Raw genomic sequence first — 20,105 nt, 5'->3', positions numbered from 1 at the left:
TAAATGTTGAAAATTTATTCAGTGGATTTTCAACACATTCATTTTTTCTGCGAACATTTCATTAAGCATCCTGTTTTATATGGGAGACTCTATCACTTTATAGATACAATCAGTGGTTTACATGGCTGTTAGTATGACAAATTATTTATTAGCATTTTGATTGAAATCAGCAGCTTAAACATGGGCAATTCAGAAAAAGAGAATACTTAAAAATTTGCTCTCTGAAACATTCAACATCACAGTTGCTATGGTTTTCTTTCTTTAAAAAAAAGAGAAAGGATCTAATTTTAACTTGCTGTTAAATGTAAGAGAGACATTATAAGGAAAAAGCATCTTGCTTGTTAGTCCACCAGTACACCTTGATATTTTAAAAAACACACTACAGAATATTTCTTTGATCCAATAATAATTTATTGGACACCTACCAAGAGAAATGTCCCATGCTATGTGTTATAAAGGAAACCAAGGATGACCAAGACAGGATTCTCGGCATTCTAGAACTCATAACTGGGGGTGAGGGTGTAGGATGGAGAGAGGGATGTATAGGTAAATAACTTCACATAGAGCAGACATTGTCTAACAAGACTGTGAAGTGCTGAAGGGGCAAGAATGCATCACAATCCCCTCCTTTTTTTTTAACTTTTTATTTTGTATTGGAGTTAAGTTCACTTCATTTGCTCAGTCATGTCTGATTCTTTGCAACCCCATGAATGGCAGCACACCAGGCCTCCCTGTCCATCACCAACTCCTGGAGTCCACCCAAACCCATGTCCATTGATTGAGTTGGTGATGCCATTCAACCATCTCATCCTCTGTCATCCCCTTCTCCTCCTGCCCTCAATCTTTCCCAGCAGCAGGGTCTTTTCCAATGAGTCAGCTCTTCGCATCAGGTGACCAAAATATTGGAGTTTCAGCTTCAAGATCAGTCCTTCCAATGAACACCCAGGACTGATCTCCTTTAGAATGGACTGGTTGGATCTCCTTGCAGTCCAAGGAACTCTCAAGAGTCTTCTCCAACACCGCAGTTCAAAGGCATCAATTCTTCTGCACTCAGCTTTCTTTATAGTCCAACTCTCACATCCATACATGACCACTGGAAAAACCATAGCCTTGACTAGACGGACCTTTATTGGCAAAGTAATGTCTCTGCTTTTGGATATGCTATCTAGGTTGGTCAAAACTTTCCTTCCAAAGAGTAAGCATCTTTTATATTCATGGTGGCATTCACCATCTGCAGTGATTTTGAAGACCAAAATAATAAAGTCTGACACTGTTTCCCTATATATTTGCCATGAAGTGATGGGACTGGATGCCATGATCTTAGCTTTCTGAATGTTGAGCTTTAAGCCAACTTTCTCATTCTCCTCTCTTACTTTCATCAAGATGCTCTTTAGTTCTTCTTCACTTTCTGCCATAAGGGTGGTGTCATCTGCATATCTGAGGTTATTGATATTTCTCCTGGCAATCTTGATTCCAGCTTGTGCTTCCTCCAGCCCAGAGTTTCTCATGATGTACTCTGCATATAAGTTAAATAAGTAGAGTGACAATATACAGCCTTGACATACTCCTTTACCAGTCTGTTGTCCCATGTCCAGTTCTAATGTTGCTTCCTGATCTGCACACAGATTTCTCAAGAGGCAGGTCAGGTGGTCTGGTATTCCCATCTCTCAGAATTTTCCACAGTTTATTGTGATCCACACAGTCAAAGGCTTTGGCATAGTCAAGAAAGCAGAAATAGATGTTTTTTCTGGAACTCTCTTGCTTTTTTAATGATCCAGTGGATATTGGCAATTTGATCTCTGGTTCCTCTGCCTTTTCTAAAACCAGCTTGAACATCTGGAAGTTCACGATTCACATATTGCTGAAGCCTGGCTTGGAGAATTTTAAGCATTACTTTACTAGTGTGTGAGATGAGTGCAATTCTGCAGTAGTGTGAACATTCTTTGGCATTGCCTTTCCTTGGGATTGGAATGAAAACTGGCCTTTTCCAGGCCTGTGGCCACTGCTGAGTTTTCCAAATTTGCTGGCATATTGAGTGCAGCACTTTCTCGGCATCATCTTTCAGGATTTGAAATAGCTTCACTGGAATTCCATCACCTCCACTAGCTTTGTTCGTAGTGATGCTTCCTAAGGCCCACTTGACTTCACATTCCAGGATGTCTGGCTCTAGGTGAGTGATCACACCATAGTGATTATCTGGGTCATGAAGATCTTTTTTGTGTAGTTCATCTGTGTATTCTTGCCACCTCTTCTTAATATCTTCTGCTTCTGTTAGGTCCAGACCATTTCTGTCCTTTATTGAGCCCATCTTTGCATGAAATGTTCCCTTGGTATCTCTAATTTTCTTGAAGAGATCTCTAGTCTTTCCCATTCTGTTGTTTTCCTCTATTTCTTTGCACTGATCACTGAGGAAGGCTTTCTTATCTCTCCTTGCTATTCTTTGGAACACTGCATTCAAATGGATATATCTTTCTTTTTCTCCTTTGCGTTTCGCTTCTCTTCTTTTCACAGCTATTTGTAAGGCCTCCTTAGACAGCCACTTTGCTTTTTTGCATTTCTTTTTTCTTCGGGATGATCTTGATTCCTGTCTCCTATACAATGTCACAAACCTCCGTCCATAGTTCATCAGGCACTCTATCAGATCTAGTCCCTTAAATCTATTTCTCACTTCCACTGTATAGTCATAAGGGATTTGATTTAGGTCATACTTGAATGGTCTAGTGTTTTCCTCCACTTTATTCAGTTTCAATCTGAATTTGGCAATAAGGAGTTCATGATCTGAGCCCCAGTCAGCTCCCAGTCTTGTTTTTGCTGACTGTATAGAGCTTCTCCATCTCTGGCTGCCAAGACTATAATCAATCTGATTTTGCTGTTGGCCATCTGGTGATGTCCATGTGTAGAGTCTTCTCTTGTGTTGTTGGAAGAGGGTGTTTGCTATGACCAGTACATTCTCTTGGCAGAACTCTATTAGCCTTTGTCCTGCTTCATTCTGTACTCCAAGGCCAAATTTGCCTGTTACTCCAGGCGTTTCTTGACTTTCTACTTTTGCACTCCAGTGCACGCTGTCACTTCAGTCCTGTCTAACTCTTTGTGATCCTATGAACTAAAGCCCACCAGGTTCCTCTGTCCTGGGATTCTCCAGGCAAGAATACTGGAGTGGACTGCCATGCTCTCCTCCAGGTAATCCTCCCAACCCAGGAATTGAACCCACGTCTCCTGTGTCTCCTGCATTGGCAGGCAGATTCTGAACCACTAGCGCACCTGGGAAGCTGATGAACACTGTTGTGATAGTTTCAGATGGACAGTGAAGGGACTCAGCTGTATATACACGTGTATCCATTCTCCCCCAACTCCCCTCCCAGCCAGGCTGCCACATAACATCGAGAAGAGTCTAATCCTGATGCTTAGTGGCTTCAGAGTCTGGAACCTAATAGGTCCTCCATACACTTTTGTCACTGAAAGGAGCACATAGGTGAGGTGAGTAGTACGGTAGTATGGTATAATGAACACGCTTCTGTGGGAACAGGAGACTGATGCAGTTGAAGAGACTGGGTTTTGGAAGAGGCAGAATGAGAGGTGTTCCTATACAGGCAATTTTTCTTCTCTTTTATCCAAGTAATCATAAGGAATAGTTCAGCATTATCGGAAGGGAGAATGAATTGGGCTCATGATGCGTATTAAGAAACACAAAATAAAACATACTGTGTAGTGTTATCTGAATAATAATAGCAGCCAACAGGTACTCCCAGTATACAAGGTTATCTCACTGGATTATTCCATTTGTTCTCACAACAACTTTTTTGCATAAATATTATTACCTTTATTTTACTAATGAGGAAAGTAAGTGACTAAACAACTTGAGGGATCACCAAGATAATTTAGACCTAAAACTTAAACTTGGGACATTTGATGTCAAATTCCATGACTTTTGAACCACAGGATAATAAATTCCTCTGCATTTCACCACCATTGATTGGGATTTATACTCTTTCTACTTTAAAAAACATTTTTTTCAAAATTTAGTAACAAGGTATTCCACTGTTTTATTGGGTGGACTTTCTATTAAATGGAAAAAGAATTAATTGGCAATTTATGGCTAACAAGTATATGAAGCAGATTTGTTGAGAAAGACATTAGACATTTTTAATAAGATCATTAGTTGCAAGTATATGTATGGTCCTGTTTTATTCCAGAAGTCGTTAAATTCTTAAAACATAATGTGGGCACTACACTTCCATATGAGTGGGGGATTCCAGACTTTAAATTGACAAACCATTTGCTGATCACAGAGTCACCAAATGGTAATAGTGGCATCAAAGCAACTGTGCTTCTTTGTACCTGGTACACTGTGAACATCTGCTGTGTTGCATCAGAGACCATTAGAAAGGTGCCTTTATTGTTCGTGGCATTACACCGTGGAAAGAGCATCCAATTTGGAGTTGCACAAAAAGTTTGAATTCTAGATATATTATTTATAAACTGTGTGTTCTAGGAGAAATTATCCAACCTCTCTAAACATTATTTTCCTCCTCCAGAAATGGGAATGATTGGATACAGGAGAATCATGTGAGAATCAAATGAGATAATTGATGTAATGGCACATAAGAGAAGAAGTGAGGCAATTCCACATGCGGCCTCCTTAAACACACCTCCACTCTTTCAAAGGTTAAACACTTTTGTCTCAATCCCGTGTCTCCAAACCTCTCAACCACTGTGCTTCTGAAATCGTCACTTCCTCTCTTGCTTAATCCATTAATATGCACACAGATCTAGCTTACACTTTAAGGAAAAGCAAGCAAACTTTCTTGCCTCCACATCTCCTTCCTGCTGCCATCCCATACTGCTGCTCCCCTCCACTGCAAAAGGACTGAAAAGAGTTTTTTTATATTCTCTGTCTCCACTTTTTCATAACAAATTTTCTTCCCCAATCCAATCTCTGCAGACTTCACTCTTTCCTACTCCATTAAGACTGCTCTGACAAAGGTCATCAGTGACTTTCACGTTGCCAAGTATCTCATCTGCCAGACCTGTTGGCAGTATTCTTAACTGGTGACACTCTCATCAGTGGAACATCATCATCTCCCCTTCTATGGCACCTTGCAGTTCTTATTTTCCTATTACTTCACTGACCACTCATTCTTAATCTCCTAGGTTAGCCCTTCCTCTTCTGTTACACCCGACAGCTGGAGCTGCTTTTTTTCTCCATCTGCATTGTCTGGTTAGGTGATCTTGTCTAATCCTGTTGCTTCAAATACCATCGTAACTCCCAGTGTTACAACTCTAGGTCTTAGAACACTCCCAGGAATTCAAAACTGTATACCTCACCATGTGACACCTCTACTTGGATTGCCTAATATGCATCTTAAAACTTAAAAGCCCAAAACAAGCCTCTTAAATCTCATCTTCAGTTACCCATCACGCAGTCTTCCCCATTCCAGTATAAGCCCCCACATCCATTGGTCAGAACAGAACCTTATGAGTTTTCTTTCCTTCCTTTCTTTTACTTAACTCCATTGTCCAATCCATCATGAGGTCCTACTGACTTTTTCTTTCAAAGGTCCACCTCTATCCATACCCATGATGATGCTTTCCAACCCTATAATTTCTTGCCTAGATTATTGAAATTGTTCTCTCGCACACAGCAGCCAAGTCATCCTCCTAAATGAAAATCAGATCCCACCATATTCTTGCTTTAAATCTTTAAATGGCTGCCCACAATACCTAGAATAGAATAAAAACCTCTTATACCTGAAAATTCATCATGCATTTCCTGCTTTGTCTACTTTGTTTCAGCCACTTGGCTTTTATTTTGTTCTGCTATTTTAACTAGTTCATTCCCACCTTGGAGCCCTTGCACTAGTTGGTCTATGAGCGTTTTCTTCATTGTGTTTTTCACATTATTCAGATTATAGCTTAAATGTCTGTTCCTAAAGAAATCTTCTCTAATTAATTAAAAGCAACTCCCCCAGTCATATTGGAGAACCCCATGGACAGAACCTGGCAGTCTACGGTCCATAGGGTTGCAAAGAGTCGGACATGATTAAGTGACTTAGCCTAGTCTAACCCAGTCATATATTTTTAAACCTAACCATACCACTTATCACAGATATATTTACTCATATATATTAGTCTATGTATATGTTTCATTTAAATCTACCTTTTCACACCAGAATATAAGCTCCCTGAGACAATGAACCTTGTATGCCTAATTCACTGCCTCATATTCAGAGCCTGATACAGAATACACAATAAATATTTGTTGACTGGACAAACAGATGATTGTATCTTACTGTACATTTATTGACAAATTCAGAGTTACATTCTTTTTATTCCTGCTGTACCATATTACAGAAGCTTAGACAGTTAGTTGAAAGTCAGGTGGCATTAGTAGTAAAGAATCCACCTGCCAGTGCAGGAGACGCAAGAGATGCATGTTTGATCCCTGGGTTGGGAAGATCCCCTAGAGGAGGGTATGGTAGTATCCTTTCCTCCAGTATTCTTGCCTGCAGAATCCCATGGACAGAGGAGCCTGGCAGGCTATAGTCCAGATGGTCACAAAGAGTTGGACACAACAGAAGCGACTTAGCACGCAGTCCCCTAAATATAAGCTAGCTTTTACAAATTGACTTCATTATGGAGAGTTTCTCTAGACACTGTGGCATCCTGGTCCTGTCTTTCTTTTCTTTTCCTTCTATTTTTATTGTTTTCTTCTCTAAGTCAACAATATTTATGATGTGCCTACCCTGGTCTCTTTTATTTTAGTCTTTGTTAGGGGATAAATAATTTCCCTGGTTCTTTGTTGACATGAAGTGTGGCTCATTCAGAACCAAAAGCATCAGAAAAATCAGACCTTTTGGGGGAAGTCATAATGATACAACTTGCTATCTTTACAAGTGTGGTCCATAAGAATACAACTGTACTTCTCTAAGATCTTTAATCTAACTTGATTGTAAAAAAAAAAAAAAAAAGTAACTCATTTGGTGTGGGAGGAATATGAGGGCAAGGCAAGTCATGCTTCAATGTACTTCAGAGACCTTTGGCTACATTTCTTCTTGAAGCATAAATGCAATCAGCCTGCCAAATTCATTGGCATCCTGAGAGAAAGTTCTCTTTCTTTGCAAACATTGCACCGTCCTTCTGTAAAAGTAATCCAAGTTTCTATTTACTTAAGAGGCTGAGACTATACAGATGTATAAAGAAAAAAAAAATTTTCCCCCTAACTTTGGCCAACTCTTTAATTCTGTTGCTATAGTGCTTGCTTCTTAGACTTTCACATTCTATTTCTTAAAATATAACTCAGAATTGTAGAAGGGTGGAGATGGAGAGGCTTCCCGATATATTCTCATCTGATGAAAACAATGAAATCTTATGCAGGTGAAATGACCTGCTCATGGTCACACAGCAAATCAGTGCTTTCAATCATATCTTGCAACTCTCAGGGTTCTTTCTACCTCACTCCACTGCCTCCACCATAACACACAAGGTAAATGGTTATCCCAGTTACAATTTCCAAATGGAGAAACATATATTGAAATTGTGTGACTCGGTTTAGTGCTTTGTTTGCAAAAAGTCACACAATTAATGAACAGTAACCACAAAGATTTCTTATCCTGACTTACCCTTTAAATTATTAACTGTTCTCAAATATGTTTTAAAGTTGTACCCACCCAGAGATGACAAGTGTATTTTTAAAATGAACCCATTAACTTGTTTGGAAATAATTGTAAATTTATAGATAAGTTGTAAGAATAATATCAAGAACTCTCAATTGCCCTTAACCCAGATTTACCAATTTTAAATATCTTGCCCACATTTATAATTCCAATGTGTGTGTATGTGTGTGTGTAGTGTAGACAGCTATAGAGAAACACATTCATGTATGTAAATTTATATTATTCATTTTTTTCAGAGTCATTTATGAGTAGGTTGCATGCATCATGTCTCATTACCCTTTGTTACTTCAGCGCATATTTCTTAGAATCAAGGATATTTCACTTATGTAACACAATATAGTTATGAAATCCAGGACTGTTAACAGTGATACTATGCTGTTGTCTAATCTATAGTCCCTATTTCAGTTTTGTCAACTGCCTTCATAACATCCTTTTTAGTACTTTTTCCTCCAGTATAAGATGGAGTCCAGGATAATGTATTGCATATAGTTGTCATGTCTCTTTAGTCTTACTCTGAACCAGTTCCTTTAGCCTTTCTTTGCTGTCCAAAGTGTTGGCATTTTTTAAAAGTAAGAACCAGCAATTCAGTAGACTCTGCTTTGATTCGGTAGATACTTCCGCGTATTTAGATTTGGGTTAAACATCCCCAGTAAGATTATATCACAAACTGATGTGTCTTCTTTCTCAGGGTCCCACGTTTGGAAGCACACAATGCACTTGTCTTTCTTTGGTGATGCAAATCTTTTTAAAGTTTTAAAAATTAATCTATTTATTATTTTTGGCTGCACTTAGTCTTCATGGCTGTGCATGGGCTTTCTCTAGTTGTGGTGAGTGGGAATTAATCTTCATTGTGGTGCACGAGCTTCTCATTCTGGATCTTCTCTTATTGCAGACCATGGTCTATAGGATGCGCGAGTTTCTGTAGCTGTGGCGTGAGGGCTCTAGGGTGCAGGGTCAGTAGTTGAGGTGCATGGCACGGGCTTCATTCTCCAACGGGATGTGGGATCTTCCCAGACCAGGGATTGAAACTGCGTCTCCTGCATTGGCAGGTGGATGGCTTCTTAACCACTGGACCACCAGGGAAGTCCAGTGATGAAAATTTTAATCACCTGGCCAAGTTGTCATCTAGTTTCTCCAGAGAAAGATGTCACTGTTACAACTTACAAGCAGTCTGTGTGGAGACACTTAAAACCTGCAGTTTTTCTGTTCTTCATCAAACTACCTCTCTTGATATCGCATCCATTGATGATTCTTGTGTGCATGAATCTTAGCTGTGATGATGGCTACATGGTGATTTTTCCCTTCACAATTCACAGTATTATTAGAATGCTCAGACAGAGGGTTGGTCACTACTGAAGTATCTGACACAAACATGTGTAGTCTGTGCTTTTTGACTTTATGTGTTTTTTTTAAAAAGTAAATCCTATAGTTTCAAGAAACAATAATTAAAAGTGTACTAAAACATTTAAATTTAAATAACAGATACTGCATTATTTTTTAAAAAATGTTTTTAAACATGAAAAATGATTTTTTTAAAGCATTGGAGGGGAATACAATAGGATACATCTACTCCAATTTCTACATTTTAGAGATGAGGGCCAGAGAGGGTACAGCTCTGTTTAGTGGTAACAGCAGGACTTGAGATTGGTCTAAAGGGTCTGATTCTAGGTTCCATCACAGCCACATTTTAACTTTTATATCCTACTGGACTATAGTTGATTTACAATGTTGTGTTGATTTCAGGTGTACCTCACATTACTTTAAACATAATCAAAACTTGTTAAAAACACAGTGTACTGGCTGGAAGCAAAAACTCGTGGTGTAAAGTAGGCAATGTAAGATGATACACTAATGATATCTAAAAATTTACCTTAAGAATTCCATTCATTCAGCAATCATTCATGATTGACTAAGCAACTACCCTGTGTCATGACCTGTGTCAGCACTGGGATGCAATGCTGAAGCAGAGATCGCCTCCATTCTCAAGGAGTTTATGGTTTAATGGGAGATCATACATTAACATGAATCAGAACCTTCTGAGGCCTCTTAGGTGCCAGGTCCAACAAATTTTGATATACTGGGTCAGGAGTGATCTTAGGAATCTTCATGTTTGATAAGCAGAGGAGGATTGTACTAGAAATACAAAATATCCAAAGTGTTAAAGTGGTTACAGTATATGCACCACCTTCTGACTCTCCCACTCCAAATTAAAAGTGTTAAGAGAAACAATACCAAACTATTAAATAATTTTTTCAAATGTTCAACAAGTTTCAGTGTTATGATCATTACTTTTTTGAAATATTAAAACATGCTAGATTTTCCTAGAAAATTATTTTTTTTTTTGGTAATGCTACTTTGCTGGTGCTCTAAGTATGTCCAAGTTCAGTCTACTCCAGTGGAGTCTGATACAAGTGGTTGGGTGACCATGCTGGCATTGAGCCAGTGCATTTGTATGCTGGATGTGGATGCAGTTAAATTGGTACTTGGGCTGGCACTGATGAAGCAGTCTGACAGAAGGACAGTCTGCATTAGGTGTTGATGCTTAAGAAACACTTGAAGGTCTATATGCTTACGTTCCTGAAAGAGAAGCTTATATGGATGCATTATTGTTAGGCATTCATTACATCCATTAGTCAACAAACACTTCTTGAATTCCTACCAGGTGAAAATACTGGGCTCTTTCCTGGGTGGATTATAAAGATGAATAAAATGGGTTGTGCTTCCTAGGAGCTTGGAAGTAAGAACTCAAAACTGCTAACTTGCCTGATAGTGTGTTCCAAGCTCAGTAAGACAAAATGGCATAGGAGACAGGACCTGTGTTTTAGACTTGAGATCTGAGCTCAAATCCTAAATCTTTCTTTTTTGCTGAAGAAACTTTCAATAAGTTACTTTGCTTTGATGGATCTTGGTTTTTTCATCCAATTCATTCCTTATAGGGATGATTGAAGGATTAACAAAGCAATGTTTTTTAGAAACTGATTAATCATCTGACATATAATCTGTTCTCTACAAACAGTAGCTATTATAGTTTTAAACACAGTACATATATATTATATCATGAACAAATTATAAACATAATATTTATAAAACATACTAATAATGTTTACTAGTTGATGCTTTGCTTTACATTGTGAAACTTTGTTTACAGATGCATACACACATCATTTTTCTTCTTCAGTTTCAACAAGTTGGCAACTAATATTTACATAAAAATTGAATCTCAGAATATTTATTCCCTGTGGATTTTGTGTCCTGGAGAGCAACTGGTAAAATGAGAGAACATCCATCACAAGCAGGATAGCTAATCTACTTTCATTGTAATCATATATAACCAGTCAAATACTGCATGATCCATAAAATGGGTGCACCAAGGGTAATGCATGAATAATTAATATCTGCCACTCTTACCTCACAAGGAGAACCTGAGGCATGAATATGAGACTGCTCCTAAATTATTTTCCCTGAGGTTGAACTGGATATTTATTTTCACCTAAGATCATCATAAATCTCTGTAAACTGTTTTTTTGGAGTAGGGTGGAAACAGGTGGAGAGTGAACACAGAAATCTCCTAATCTCAAAACATGTTATATAATAGAACTCTGACTATTGTAAATTTAATATTTTCTAATACATTTACAGTGCTTTTTAGTTTAGTAATCCCTAAATTGTCTTTTCCTTTAGAGACTGAAAAATAAAAGGTTATTTTTAACACTTGAGAAACTATTGCATTAGATTTTTTGTATGATTGGCCTAAGGATTAATGGTACAATGTTATATGTACTTCCCATAGAACCTGGCATAGAAGAGAGAGAGGGAGGTTAGAAAATGAACTGTTTATCTGCCTTCCTATGCATGCCAACACATTTTACATCATAAATATATCTGAGCCAACTAGTAGAGTTTACCTGATTCTTTGCAAGAGTTCTAGTTTGATACTTTACTAAAGATAAGTATGAAGTGGCTTCCCTTGTGGCTCAGTGGTAAAGAATCTGCCTGGCAGCAAGAGATGTGGGTTTGATCCCTGGGCCAGGAAGATCCTCTGGAGAAGGAAATGGCAACCTACTCCAGTATTCTTGCCTGGGAAATCCCATGGACAGAGGAGCCTGGAGGGCTGCAGTTCACGGGGCCGCAAAAGAGTCGAACGTGACTGAATGGCTAAACAAGTATGAAGTACTTTCATGGAACTACTTAGATCTTGTATATATTTGTTTAATCTATTTTTGCACAAATGACTCATTTAATTCAACTTCACTGTTCCCCTTCTCGAAGCCAGTATGCTCAGTTTATAAACCTGTTATCTACTCACTGTTGGTGCTTCCCTGTGAAACACACAAAGCAAAAAGCAACAAAGGCAGTACCCCTCTGCCTCTGGCTCAAGTTGCCCTGGCACATATCCTCTCTTACCTCTGTCCCCAGGTATGAAGCACTTAGCCTCATTTCCAGGCATAGGCAGCGTCCCTCTACCCTCCTCTGGGATATATAAAGAGGGTAAATGAGCAAAGATAACCCCCTGGGCCTCTCTTCTCATCTTCTTATACTGTCCCTTCTTCGCCCATCAAAAATAAGAAAAAGAAATTGGAATTTCTTACTTGTATAGTTTTTGGTATTATTAGTTGAAGGTTTCTTCTGAATCTTTTTATAGTATAAATTATGATACTTATTCTGCAGAAATGCATTTGTCTATGAGAAATTAATTTTGGAATTAATATAGAGAAGATATCAAATAGTTTAGAGATACATTATTTAATTTGTTCAATCATGTTTCAATTACATTAATTAATAAAGACTTACAGGTTTACCGTCAGAACTGGACATGGAACAGACTGGTTCCAAATAGGAAAAGGAGTATGTTAAGGCTGTATATTGTCACCCTACTTATTTAACTTATATGCAGAGTACATCATGAGAAATGCTGGGCTGAAGGAAGCACAAGTTGGAATCAAGATTCCTGGGAGAAATATCAATAACCTCAGATATGCAGATGACACCACCCTTATGGCAGAAAGTGAAGAAGAACTAAAGAGCATCTTGATGAAAGTAAAAGAGGAGAGTGAAAAAGTTGGCTTAAAGCTCAACATTCAGAAAACTAAGATCGTGGCATCCAGTCCCATCACTTTATGGCAAATAGATGGGGAAACAGTGGCTGACTTTATTTTTCTGGGCTCCAAAATCACTGCAGATGGTGACTGCAGCCATGAAATTAAAAGATTCTTACTCCTTAGAAGGAAAGTTATGACCAACCTAGACAGCATATTAAAAAGCAGAGACATTACTTTGTTAATAAAGGTCCGTCTGGTCAAAGCTATGGTTTTTCCAGTGGTCATGTATGGATGTGAGAGATGGACTATAAAGAAAGCTGAGTGCAGAAGAATTGATGCTTTTGAATTGTGGTGCTGGAGAAGACTCTTGAGAGTCCCTTGGACTGCAAGGAGATCCAACCAGTCCATCCGAACAGAGATCAGTCCTGGGTGTTCATTGGAAGGACTGATCTTGAAGCTGAAACTCCAATACTTTGGCCACCTGATGCGAAGAGCTGACTCATCTGAAAAGACCCTGCTGCTGGGAAAGATTGAGGGCAGGAGGAGAAGGGGACGACAGAGGATAAGACGGTTGGATGGCATCACCAATTCAATGGACCTGGGTTTGGGTGGACTCCGGGAATTGGTGATGGACAGGGAGGCCTGGTGTGCTGAGGTTCATGGGGTCGCAAAGACTTGGACACAACTGAGCAACTGAACTGAACTGAACTGAAAGGTTTACAGAGTTGTGTGATATTTGAAAACTGACTGTATATTAATCATTGACTAATATTTTCCTAGTCAATCCCAGAAAAAGAGAACCATGAAATCAAAAACCTTCTTTGATGAAAGTTCTGAAGTATATCAAACTTAAAAAAAAAAAGGATACTTTAAAATTACTATTTTGACAATTTGAACCTAGACAAAATATATCATTCAAATTATTCAGTTACATAATAACTTCTGCATTATGGGTGGGATGGACTTGGTAGCAGACAGAATTTCTGCCAAGACCAAGTGAAAAAGCAGGATTAAATACCAAATCATCAGTTTGAGTGTACTGGAGAGATGGGAGGCAATGAAATATAGATGCAGTACAACTTCTTCATCAAAATGAGCTGACTTTTACAGCCAGTTTTATCTGGGGGATATTTGCCAATTTGGTATGGGGAAGGGAGAGGCAAGATACTAAAGACCTAAGTAGAAGGCCTCTCAAAAGCAATGCAAAGTTTTGACAGTCTTGTGAGACCTGCAGGAGAAATGGCTTTGAAGAAACATCAGATATACAGCTGGAAACTCTTGGGAACCACAGTGACCTAGAGGTAAACTATTTTCAGGCCTGCAGCCCAGCCTCAACATATAGCAGTTCCTGATTAAATTAAGATGAACAACTGTGTTGTCTGCTTAGTGAAGGCAGGGAGGAACTCATTATAGAGGATGATACATCATGTGAATCTTCTACAGCCTCCCATACAAAATATTCAACATTGAATAAAAAATTACCAAGTATGCCCCCCAAACACCAAGAAAAAAATCAAAAGAAAAAATAGACAATAGAAACACACCTGCAGGTGATCAAGATATAAGAGTTAGCTAGGAACTTAAAATATCTCTAATATGTTCAAGGCAATAGAGTTAAGACTTTCTTAAACACATGCTCTCTTCTCCCCCACCTACAATCTCTGCATTGTTTAAAAATACAAGTTATAAGTCATGGAAATAATCTGACGGTAAATCAGAAGATGTTTTTCTATAGAACTCTCCAGGAGGGCAAAATCACACAAATGAAATGCAGTTCATGTGAGTGGCTTGTAAATTATTGGTCTGTGTGTATGGTGGGTCGAGTTGAAGAGAGAGAAGAAATTCTCTGCTTGTGTTTCTGAAGGCCCTGAGGAGCCTGAACAAATGGTACTGGGGATGAAAAAGTTGCTTGCTCTCATTATCAAAAATTTTTAAACTTTAGTTGTGGTAAGGGGAAAAAAAAATCCCCCCAGGCTTGATTTTTTTTATGACTTAATCTCCCTGCAGCTGTAGATATATTAACTAGTAAAGATGATATCCTGATGATTAGATCAGTGACCTCAGGATCAACCATACTTCAGTCACACTCAATCCTAAGAAAAAGGTGGAAAGAAGGCTGTATCAATAGAGGCCAGGGAGGACCAGAATGGCACTGATACAAGGTCCCTTCCCATTCTGATTGCTATGAAGATGAGTTTCTTCCTCTGTCTTCTTAAGGGTAACTACTTGAGTTGGAGAAATAGGCACAAAAAAGAACCCAAGCTTCAATTTTATTAAATATTTACTCAGAGATGCTGTTTTAAATCATTACTGAGTTATCTCTGATTGCAGTCCCTCTCTGCATTCTCACATTCTTACTTTAAAAGAAAAGGGGCCTCAAGAGCTCACTCCAGAATTCTGCTACAAAAATTCATGGAATCAACTTTCCTCAGCCTTCACTTTAAAACATCTACACCAGCATAGGGCAACATCTCCTGGTATGCACATCTCAAGCCAGGAAGAAGTGATGAGGCAGGTTCCTGAGGGACATTTTAAAACTACATTTTCCTCCCTGCCCATAACCCAGCTCCATCTCATTATTCTTGAGAGTATATTGTAGATATGAAAGATTTGGAAGAATGAAAAATACTGAGAATTAGGGAGATGGAGTGATAAGTGGAAAACATTGGTAGTCATCTACTATTAGAAAATAAGACCAAAACCAGATGACCAGTTTTGTGTGGGTACTGGTTGAACAAATTCTGTGACACAGGTGGAGTAATATGCAGGCCCGTGAAAGGCAGAATCTCTGGGAGAAAAATGGGAAGAAATGGCAACTGCATGAGAAGATAGAGCTTCTATGAATTGTAGATCATACTTCCTTTTCTGTATTCATGGAATTGACCAATGAAAGCATGTGCAACATTTGAAGGGAATCTGTACACAGTCAGGTTATAATGTTTAAATGAATAGATGCTATGATTTGTAATGTATATCACGTCTTGCCCCTCAGTCTGGTAATGGCTCTCCTGTTTAACATGATGTTTTCTCTTCACTGTGAACTACATTCGTGAATATAAAATATGGGGGGATTAACTGAGGTCTGAACTTTTGAGAGTCTTTAATTAAGCTTTGTCCCCAGTACTTAAGGAGATTGAGATGTCGTCTATGCCTACATTATCCTCATCATCTGAGTAGGAATCGCATAGACGCTCAAAACATACACCTCCCTAAAGTAGAAGAGACATGTTACATTTTGGAATGTATGCTGAGGGCTGATTGTGGAGGCTGTGGTAGTATTGCATTTTTTTTTCCCTAAAACTTAAACCTAGGTTTCCAAATGTCTATTGAACAGAAGTGTGAAGTGGTAGTCATAGTTTGGCTCCTTATACCTTCGTTCAAACTTAACAAACGAGCTGATTTCTAACAAGTTTAAATGCACAGCATTTTGGAAGAGGATGGTGACAATACAATGTCTTCTCAAACTATAACTTAGGTGATCTTTAGAGACAGCATTGAATTCTTCTGCTTGAGTTATGCTGGCTAATAGGAATTTAAGTGATAACTGGTAGGAGAGCACTGAAGCATTCATGCATGTGAAATCAGATGAACATCCAGAATTGGAATTTCCTAAGGAAAGTTATTCTAGCGGAGAAACACAGGCTCAGGTTGAGTGCCAATAACTTCTAAACTAACATGTGCAACTATTATCCTAATAAGTAACAGCTAAAGGTGCCGGAAGAAAAGCAAGACCAATATTTTCAATTACATTTTAAAAACAACAGCTCAAACAGAGCTATAGACAAGTCCCTTTCTCTGTTAAAGAGAATTTAATCTGTCTTAATTTTGACTCTATGTATTAATGCTTACTCTTGAAAAATACACATACAACTTAAGCAGATTTTAGAAATCAAGAACTTCTGGTTTCTACTGGTAATTTTTATTTCTATTCAGTGATAATACTAGTCTGAAATATTCCCCTTTAAATGATCTACTCAGCACCATATCAATTCTCCACCTGTCATGCAGTTCTAGATTGCAGTGTGACTTCAGCTTCAACTTCTACTCATTAAGGTTAAAGGATACATTCTAATGCTTATCCTGCATAAAGTCAGCTCAGTTACATTTCAAAGTTGCCTAAAATTTATGAAATATTAGTGATTCAAATATATGAATCCTCAAAATTTCATAATAGACATACTTAGGTGTATATAGATCTATATCAAATCTTATAGTATGTAAATGAACTTACCCCTTCAGGTTTTCTAAAATGTAGAGGTAGAGCTGAATCTTTGCCATCATAGTTATTTTTCCCAGCCCATGGAGTATTTGGAATGATTTTGATATCAGTAATGGCCATTGTGCTCTCAGTTTCCTAATTTACAAAATAAGGTTAATAACAATATCTAGCTCATGGTTGTTGTAAAGAGTAACAGAAGGTTTCCTGGTAAATAGTAAGTGCTTGAAAAATGCTGTTTTACTATTGCTCTCATCATTTTTATTGTTATTATTGCTCATCAATTTAAAAAAATTAGACAGGAAGATGGTCTTTCTATTGGACCCCTCACTCATGGTTATTCACCTTGTATATTTTGAAATCTAGCCAGAGCTGTGATAAGTTATAGTCTCTACTTCAGTGATCTTTAAACTAGACTGCTATAATATTTTATTTTATTAACACCCCTGAAAAAAACTCAGCAAGTCTTTTCATGGGAGCAAAATGTTACAATTTGACTGTCATTTTCCAGGAAGATGACTCAATATATTTTATACTAGTTGAGAGATAATGATCTGGGCTCCCTGATGTAAAGGGATTTAAAAGCCCTTGAGCATTTGGTGTTTGTATGGCTTGTGTTACCATAGCCCTCCATGGTTTGGCTACCTATTCATCTATTTTCAACTGATACATCACATAAAACAAAGAAAAAGAAATTGCAGCCAAATTCTATGTGGAGATTTGTGGTTCTAGTTATTGTGTGTCTTAATTAGAAAAAACTGTCCTGCTGTTAGGAAGAAACTGTGTATTTACGCCTGGAGACCTTTTTAAGGTCCTGTATATAACAATTATAACAATTATTATTCATGTTCATTTGTTGTTTTCCTTTAGGTTGTAATTAATTTCCAACATACTGGTTGCACTGCTCAAAAGATGAAGAACTTTATGAATTTAAGGCAGATACTGTAACAAGTAGTTATTTTCCATTTCAAACTGTGGCAAGGAAAAAGAAGAGGATATTTTTCCTGAATGGCCTTCAAAATTATTTCTCTTTGGAAATATATTTGAAAATGACCAGATTGGAAGTTTTAGCTATTTGGTTATAATAACACTGATGAGTAACAGATTGGACAAGGTTGAAAAGGTACCACACTGAAAAGTCCACCTTGAGAACAAAGAAAAATCTCAGTTCTATCTTGATTATGCACTTGTGTTACACGCCATGACAACTTACCAGGTTAGGTGCACTTGAAAAGAGGCTGAAAAATTAAAAACCTCTTTGAAATTCTATAAAACACGGTCTTGCCTCCAGTCATATCCCTGTCTCCCATATCATAATCTATATTTCATTCCTTACTCAAATCAGGACAATGAAGAAAAACTATATGCTGTATGCAGAGTTCGGTGATTAGAAGGATTCTGGCCTCTTTCTTACTTCCAGTGCATTTTTTTTCTCTTCTACCCTTACAGTTCCCTTTACAAAAAAATTCTTGAGCTTTTGTCGCGCGTGAAGGGGAAAAAAAAAAAAAAAACAAACCTGTAAAATATTATTATTGAGTCCTAATTTATTTTTCCGTTTGGAGGAAAACAGTCTATCCAATCTGCAATAATATTTAAAAGATAGCATCTCTATGGCACCCAAGGTCTTCCTGGTGAAATCTGAGAAGATCCAAAGGCCCTTTGTGTGTATAATAACATTATTAGCACATTAAATTTAATCATAGGGAATTAAAATATAGTTATCATTACAAATAAGTTTTTATGCATTTAAAACTAGTGGCTTGTTAAACATGGCAAATATTTTGTTGGTGTTCCAAAAAGAGATTCTTACTGAAACTTATAAATATTTTATAGACAAGTACTGTGAAAAGCAAACTTTAAACAAGGTTGACGCTGTTTTTCAATGCTCATGCTGACTCACCTTTGAACGGCAGATTCTTAAGATATTCATTCATTCAACCATTCATTCCGTCACTCATACACCAACTATCTCAGAGCACACATTTTATGCCAGGTATGATGTTTGGCACCCCACTCCAGTACTCTTGCCTGGAAAATCCCATGGACGGAGGAGCCTGGTAGGCTGCAGTCCATGGGGTCGCACAGAGTCGGACACGACTGAGCGACTTCACTTTTACTTTTCACTTTCATGCATTGGAGAAGGAAATGGCAACCCACTCCAATGTTCTTGCATGGAGAATCCCAGGGACGGGGGAGCCTAATGGGCTTCCGTCTATGGGGTCGCACAGAATCGGACACGACTGAAGCGACTTAGCAGCAGCAGCAGCATGATGTTAGAGTACCTAGATGAAGACATCGTCTGTGTCTTAGAGAAAGAGAGAGCTCAGATTGTCTCTCTACCTAAAACCATACTCAGTGATAATGGACGCCTTTATTTCCTCAGTAATATCATGAGTTAGGGAGACAACAGTCTTTAATAAAATCTGAACTCTGAAATAATGATCTTCTTTCGCTTGACAAGAGATAAATAAGCTCATATCATGCACTTTATTAAGGAATACGGGTTAAGACAAAACAAAATAAAAAATTAAAAGTCTGTTATTCATAAACCAAGTAGGATCTTGGTCTGTAGGGTGTGCCGCGTAGAGGACAGGGACCCAGTTTGGAATTCCTTGTCTTTAACTGCCTGCAGGAAATGATTTCTTGGCTACTTATTATGGTTATCAGTAGAAAACGTTCCTCATTCCTAGGGTGAGAAGGACGAAAGGAGCTCCTACTTTCCCCAACTTCCTCAAGCTTCCTTCTCAAGGACCCCTTCCTCCCCAGCCAGCCTGGAAAGCTGAAAAGTTTTAACTGCGCAGAGCTAAATCTTCTCCTACCTAGGCAGTTGTGGCTCAACCCCGCACGGGAGGGACGAAGCTCTGAACTCCTCCAGCTGCCGCATCTGGCCACACCCGAGTCCAAACGTCCGGATTTGAGGCCACGTTGGTCAGTGTGCTCGCGGAAACCCAGGTTTGAAACGTCACATTCCGCGCGGCCACGCTCCTCTGCCCGTAGCCCCGCCCCCGCCCGTGGCCCCGCCCACACGCCCTGCGCTTGACACCTGCGTGGCTGCTGTCATTTTTTCCAACTGTAAAAAATAAGCTTGTATCTCCTCCCTTCAGATTCTAAAAGTAATGTGATCGTTAAAAAATACTTTGGAAAATACAAAAATATGTGTGTAACATAAAAATAATC

At 38.4% G+C, this 20,105-nt stretch overlaps 1 protein-coding gene across 1 annotated transcript in view; it reads right to left on the bottom strand.

The window, feature by feature from the left end:
• Window positions 1–19,882, bottom strand: part of SPATA16 (spermatogenesis associated 16) — a 277,685-nt gene extending 257,803 nt beyond the window's left edge. The window contains exon 1 of the mRNA XM_070791798.1: window positions 19,748–19,882. The gene's annotated coding sequence lies outside the window, so the exon portion shown is untranslated. The remainder of the gene's footprint in view (window positions 1–19,747) is intronic.
• Window positions 19,883–20,105: the final 223 nt, after the last annotated feature.

This window comes from Bos indicus, chromosome 1 (genome assembly GCF_029378745.1).
Source record: "Bos indicus isolate NIAB-ARS_2022 breed Sahiwal x Tharparkar chromosome 1, NIAB-ARS_B.indTharparkar_mat_pri_1.0, whole genome shotgun sequence".
NCBI lineage: Eukaryota > Metazoa > Chordata > Mammalia > Artiodactyla > Bovidae > Bos > Bos indicus.
The sequence above is the reverse complement of the archived record's forward strand: the minus strand, read 5'-3'. Positions and strand labels throughout refer to the sequence as shown.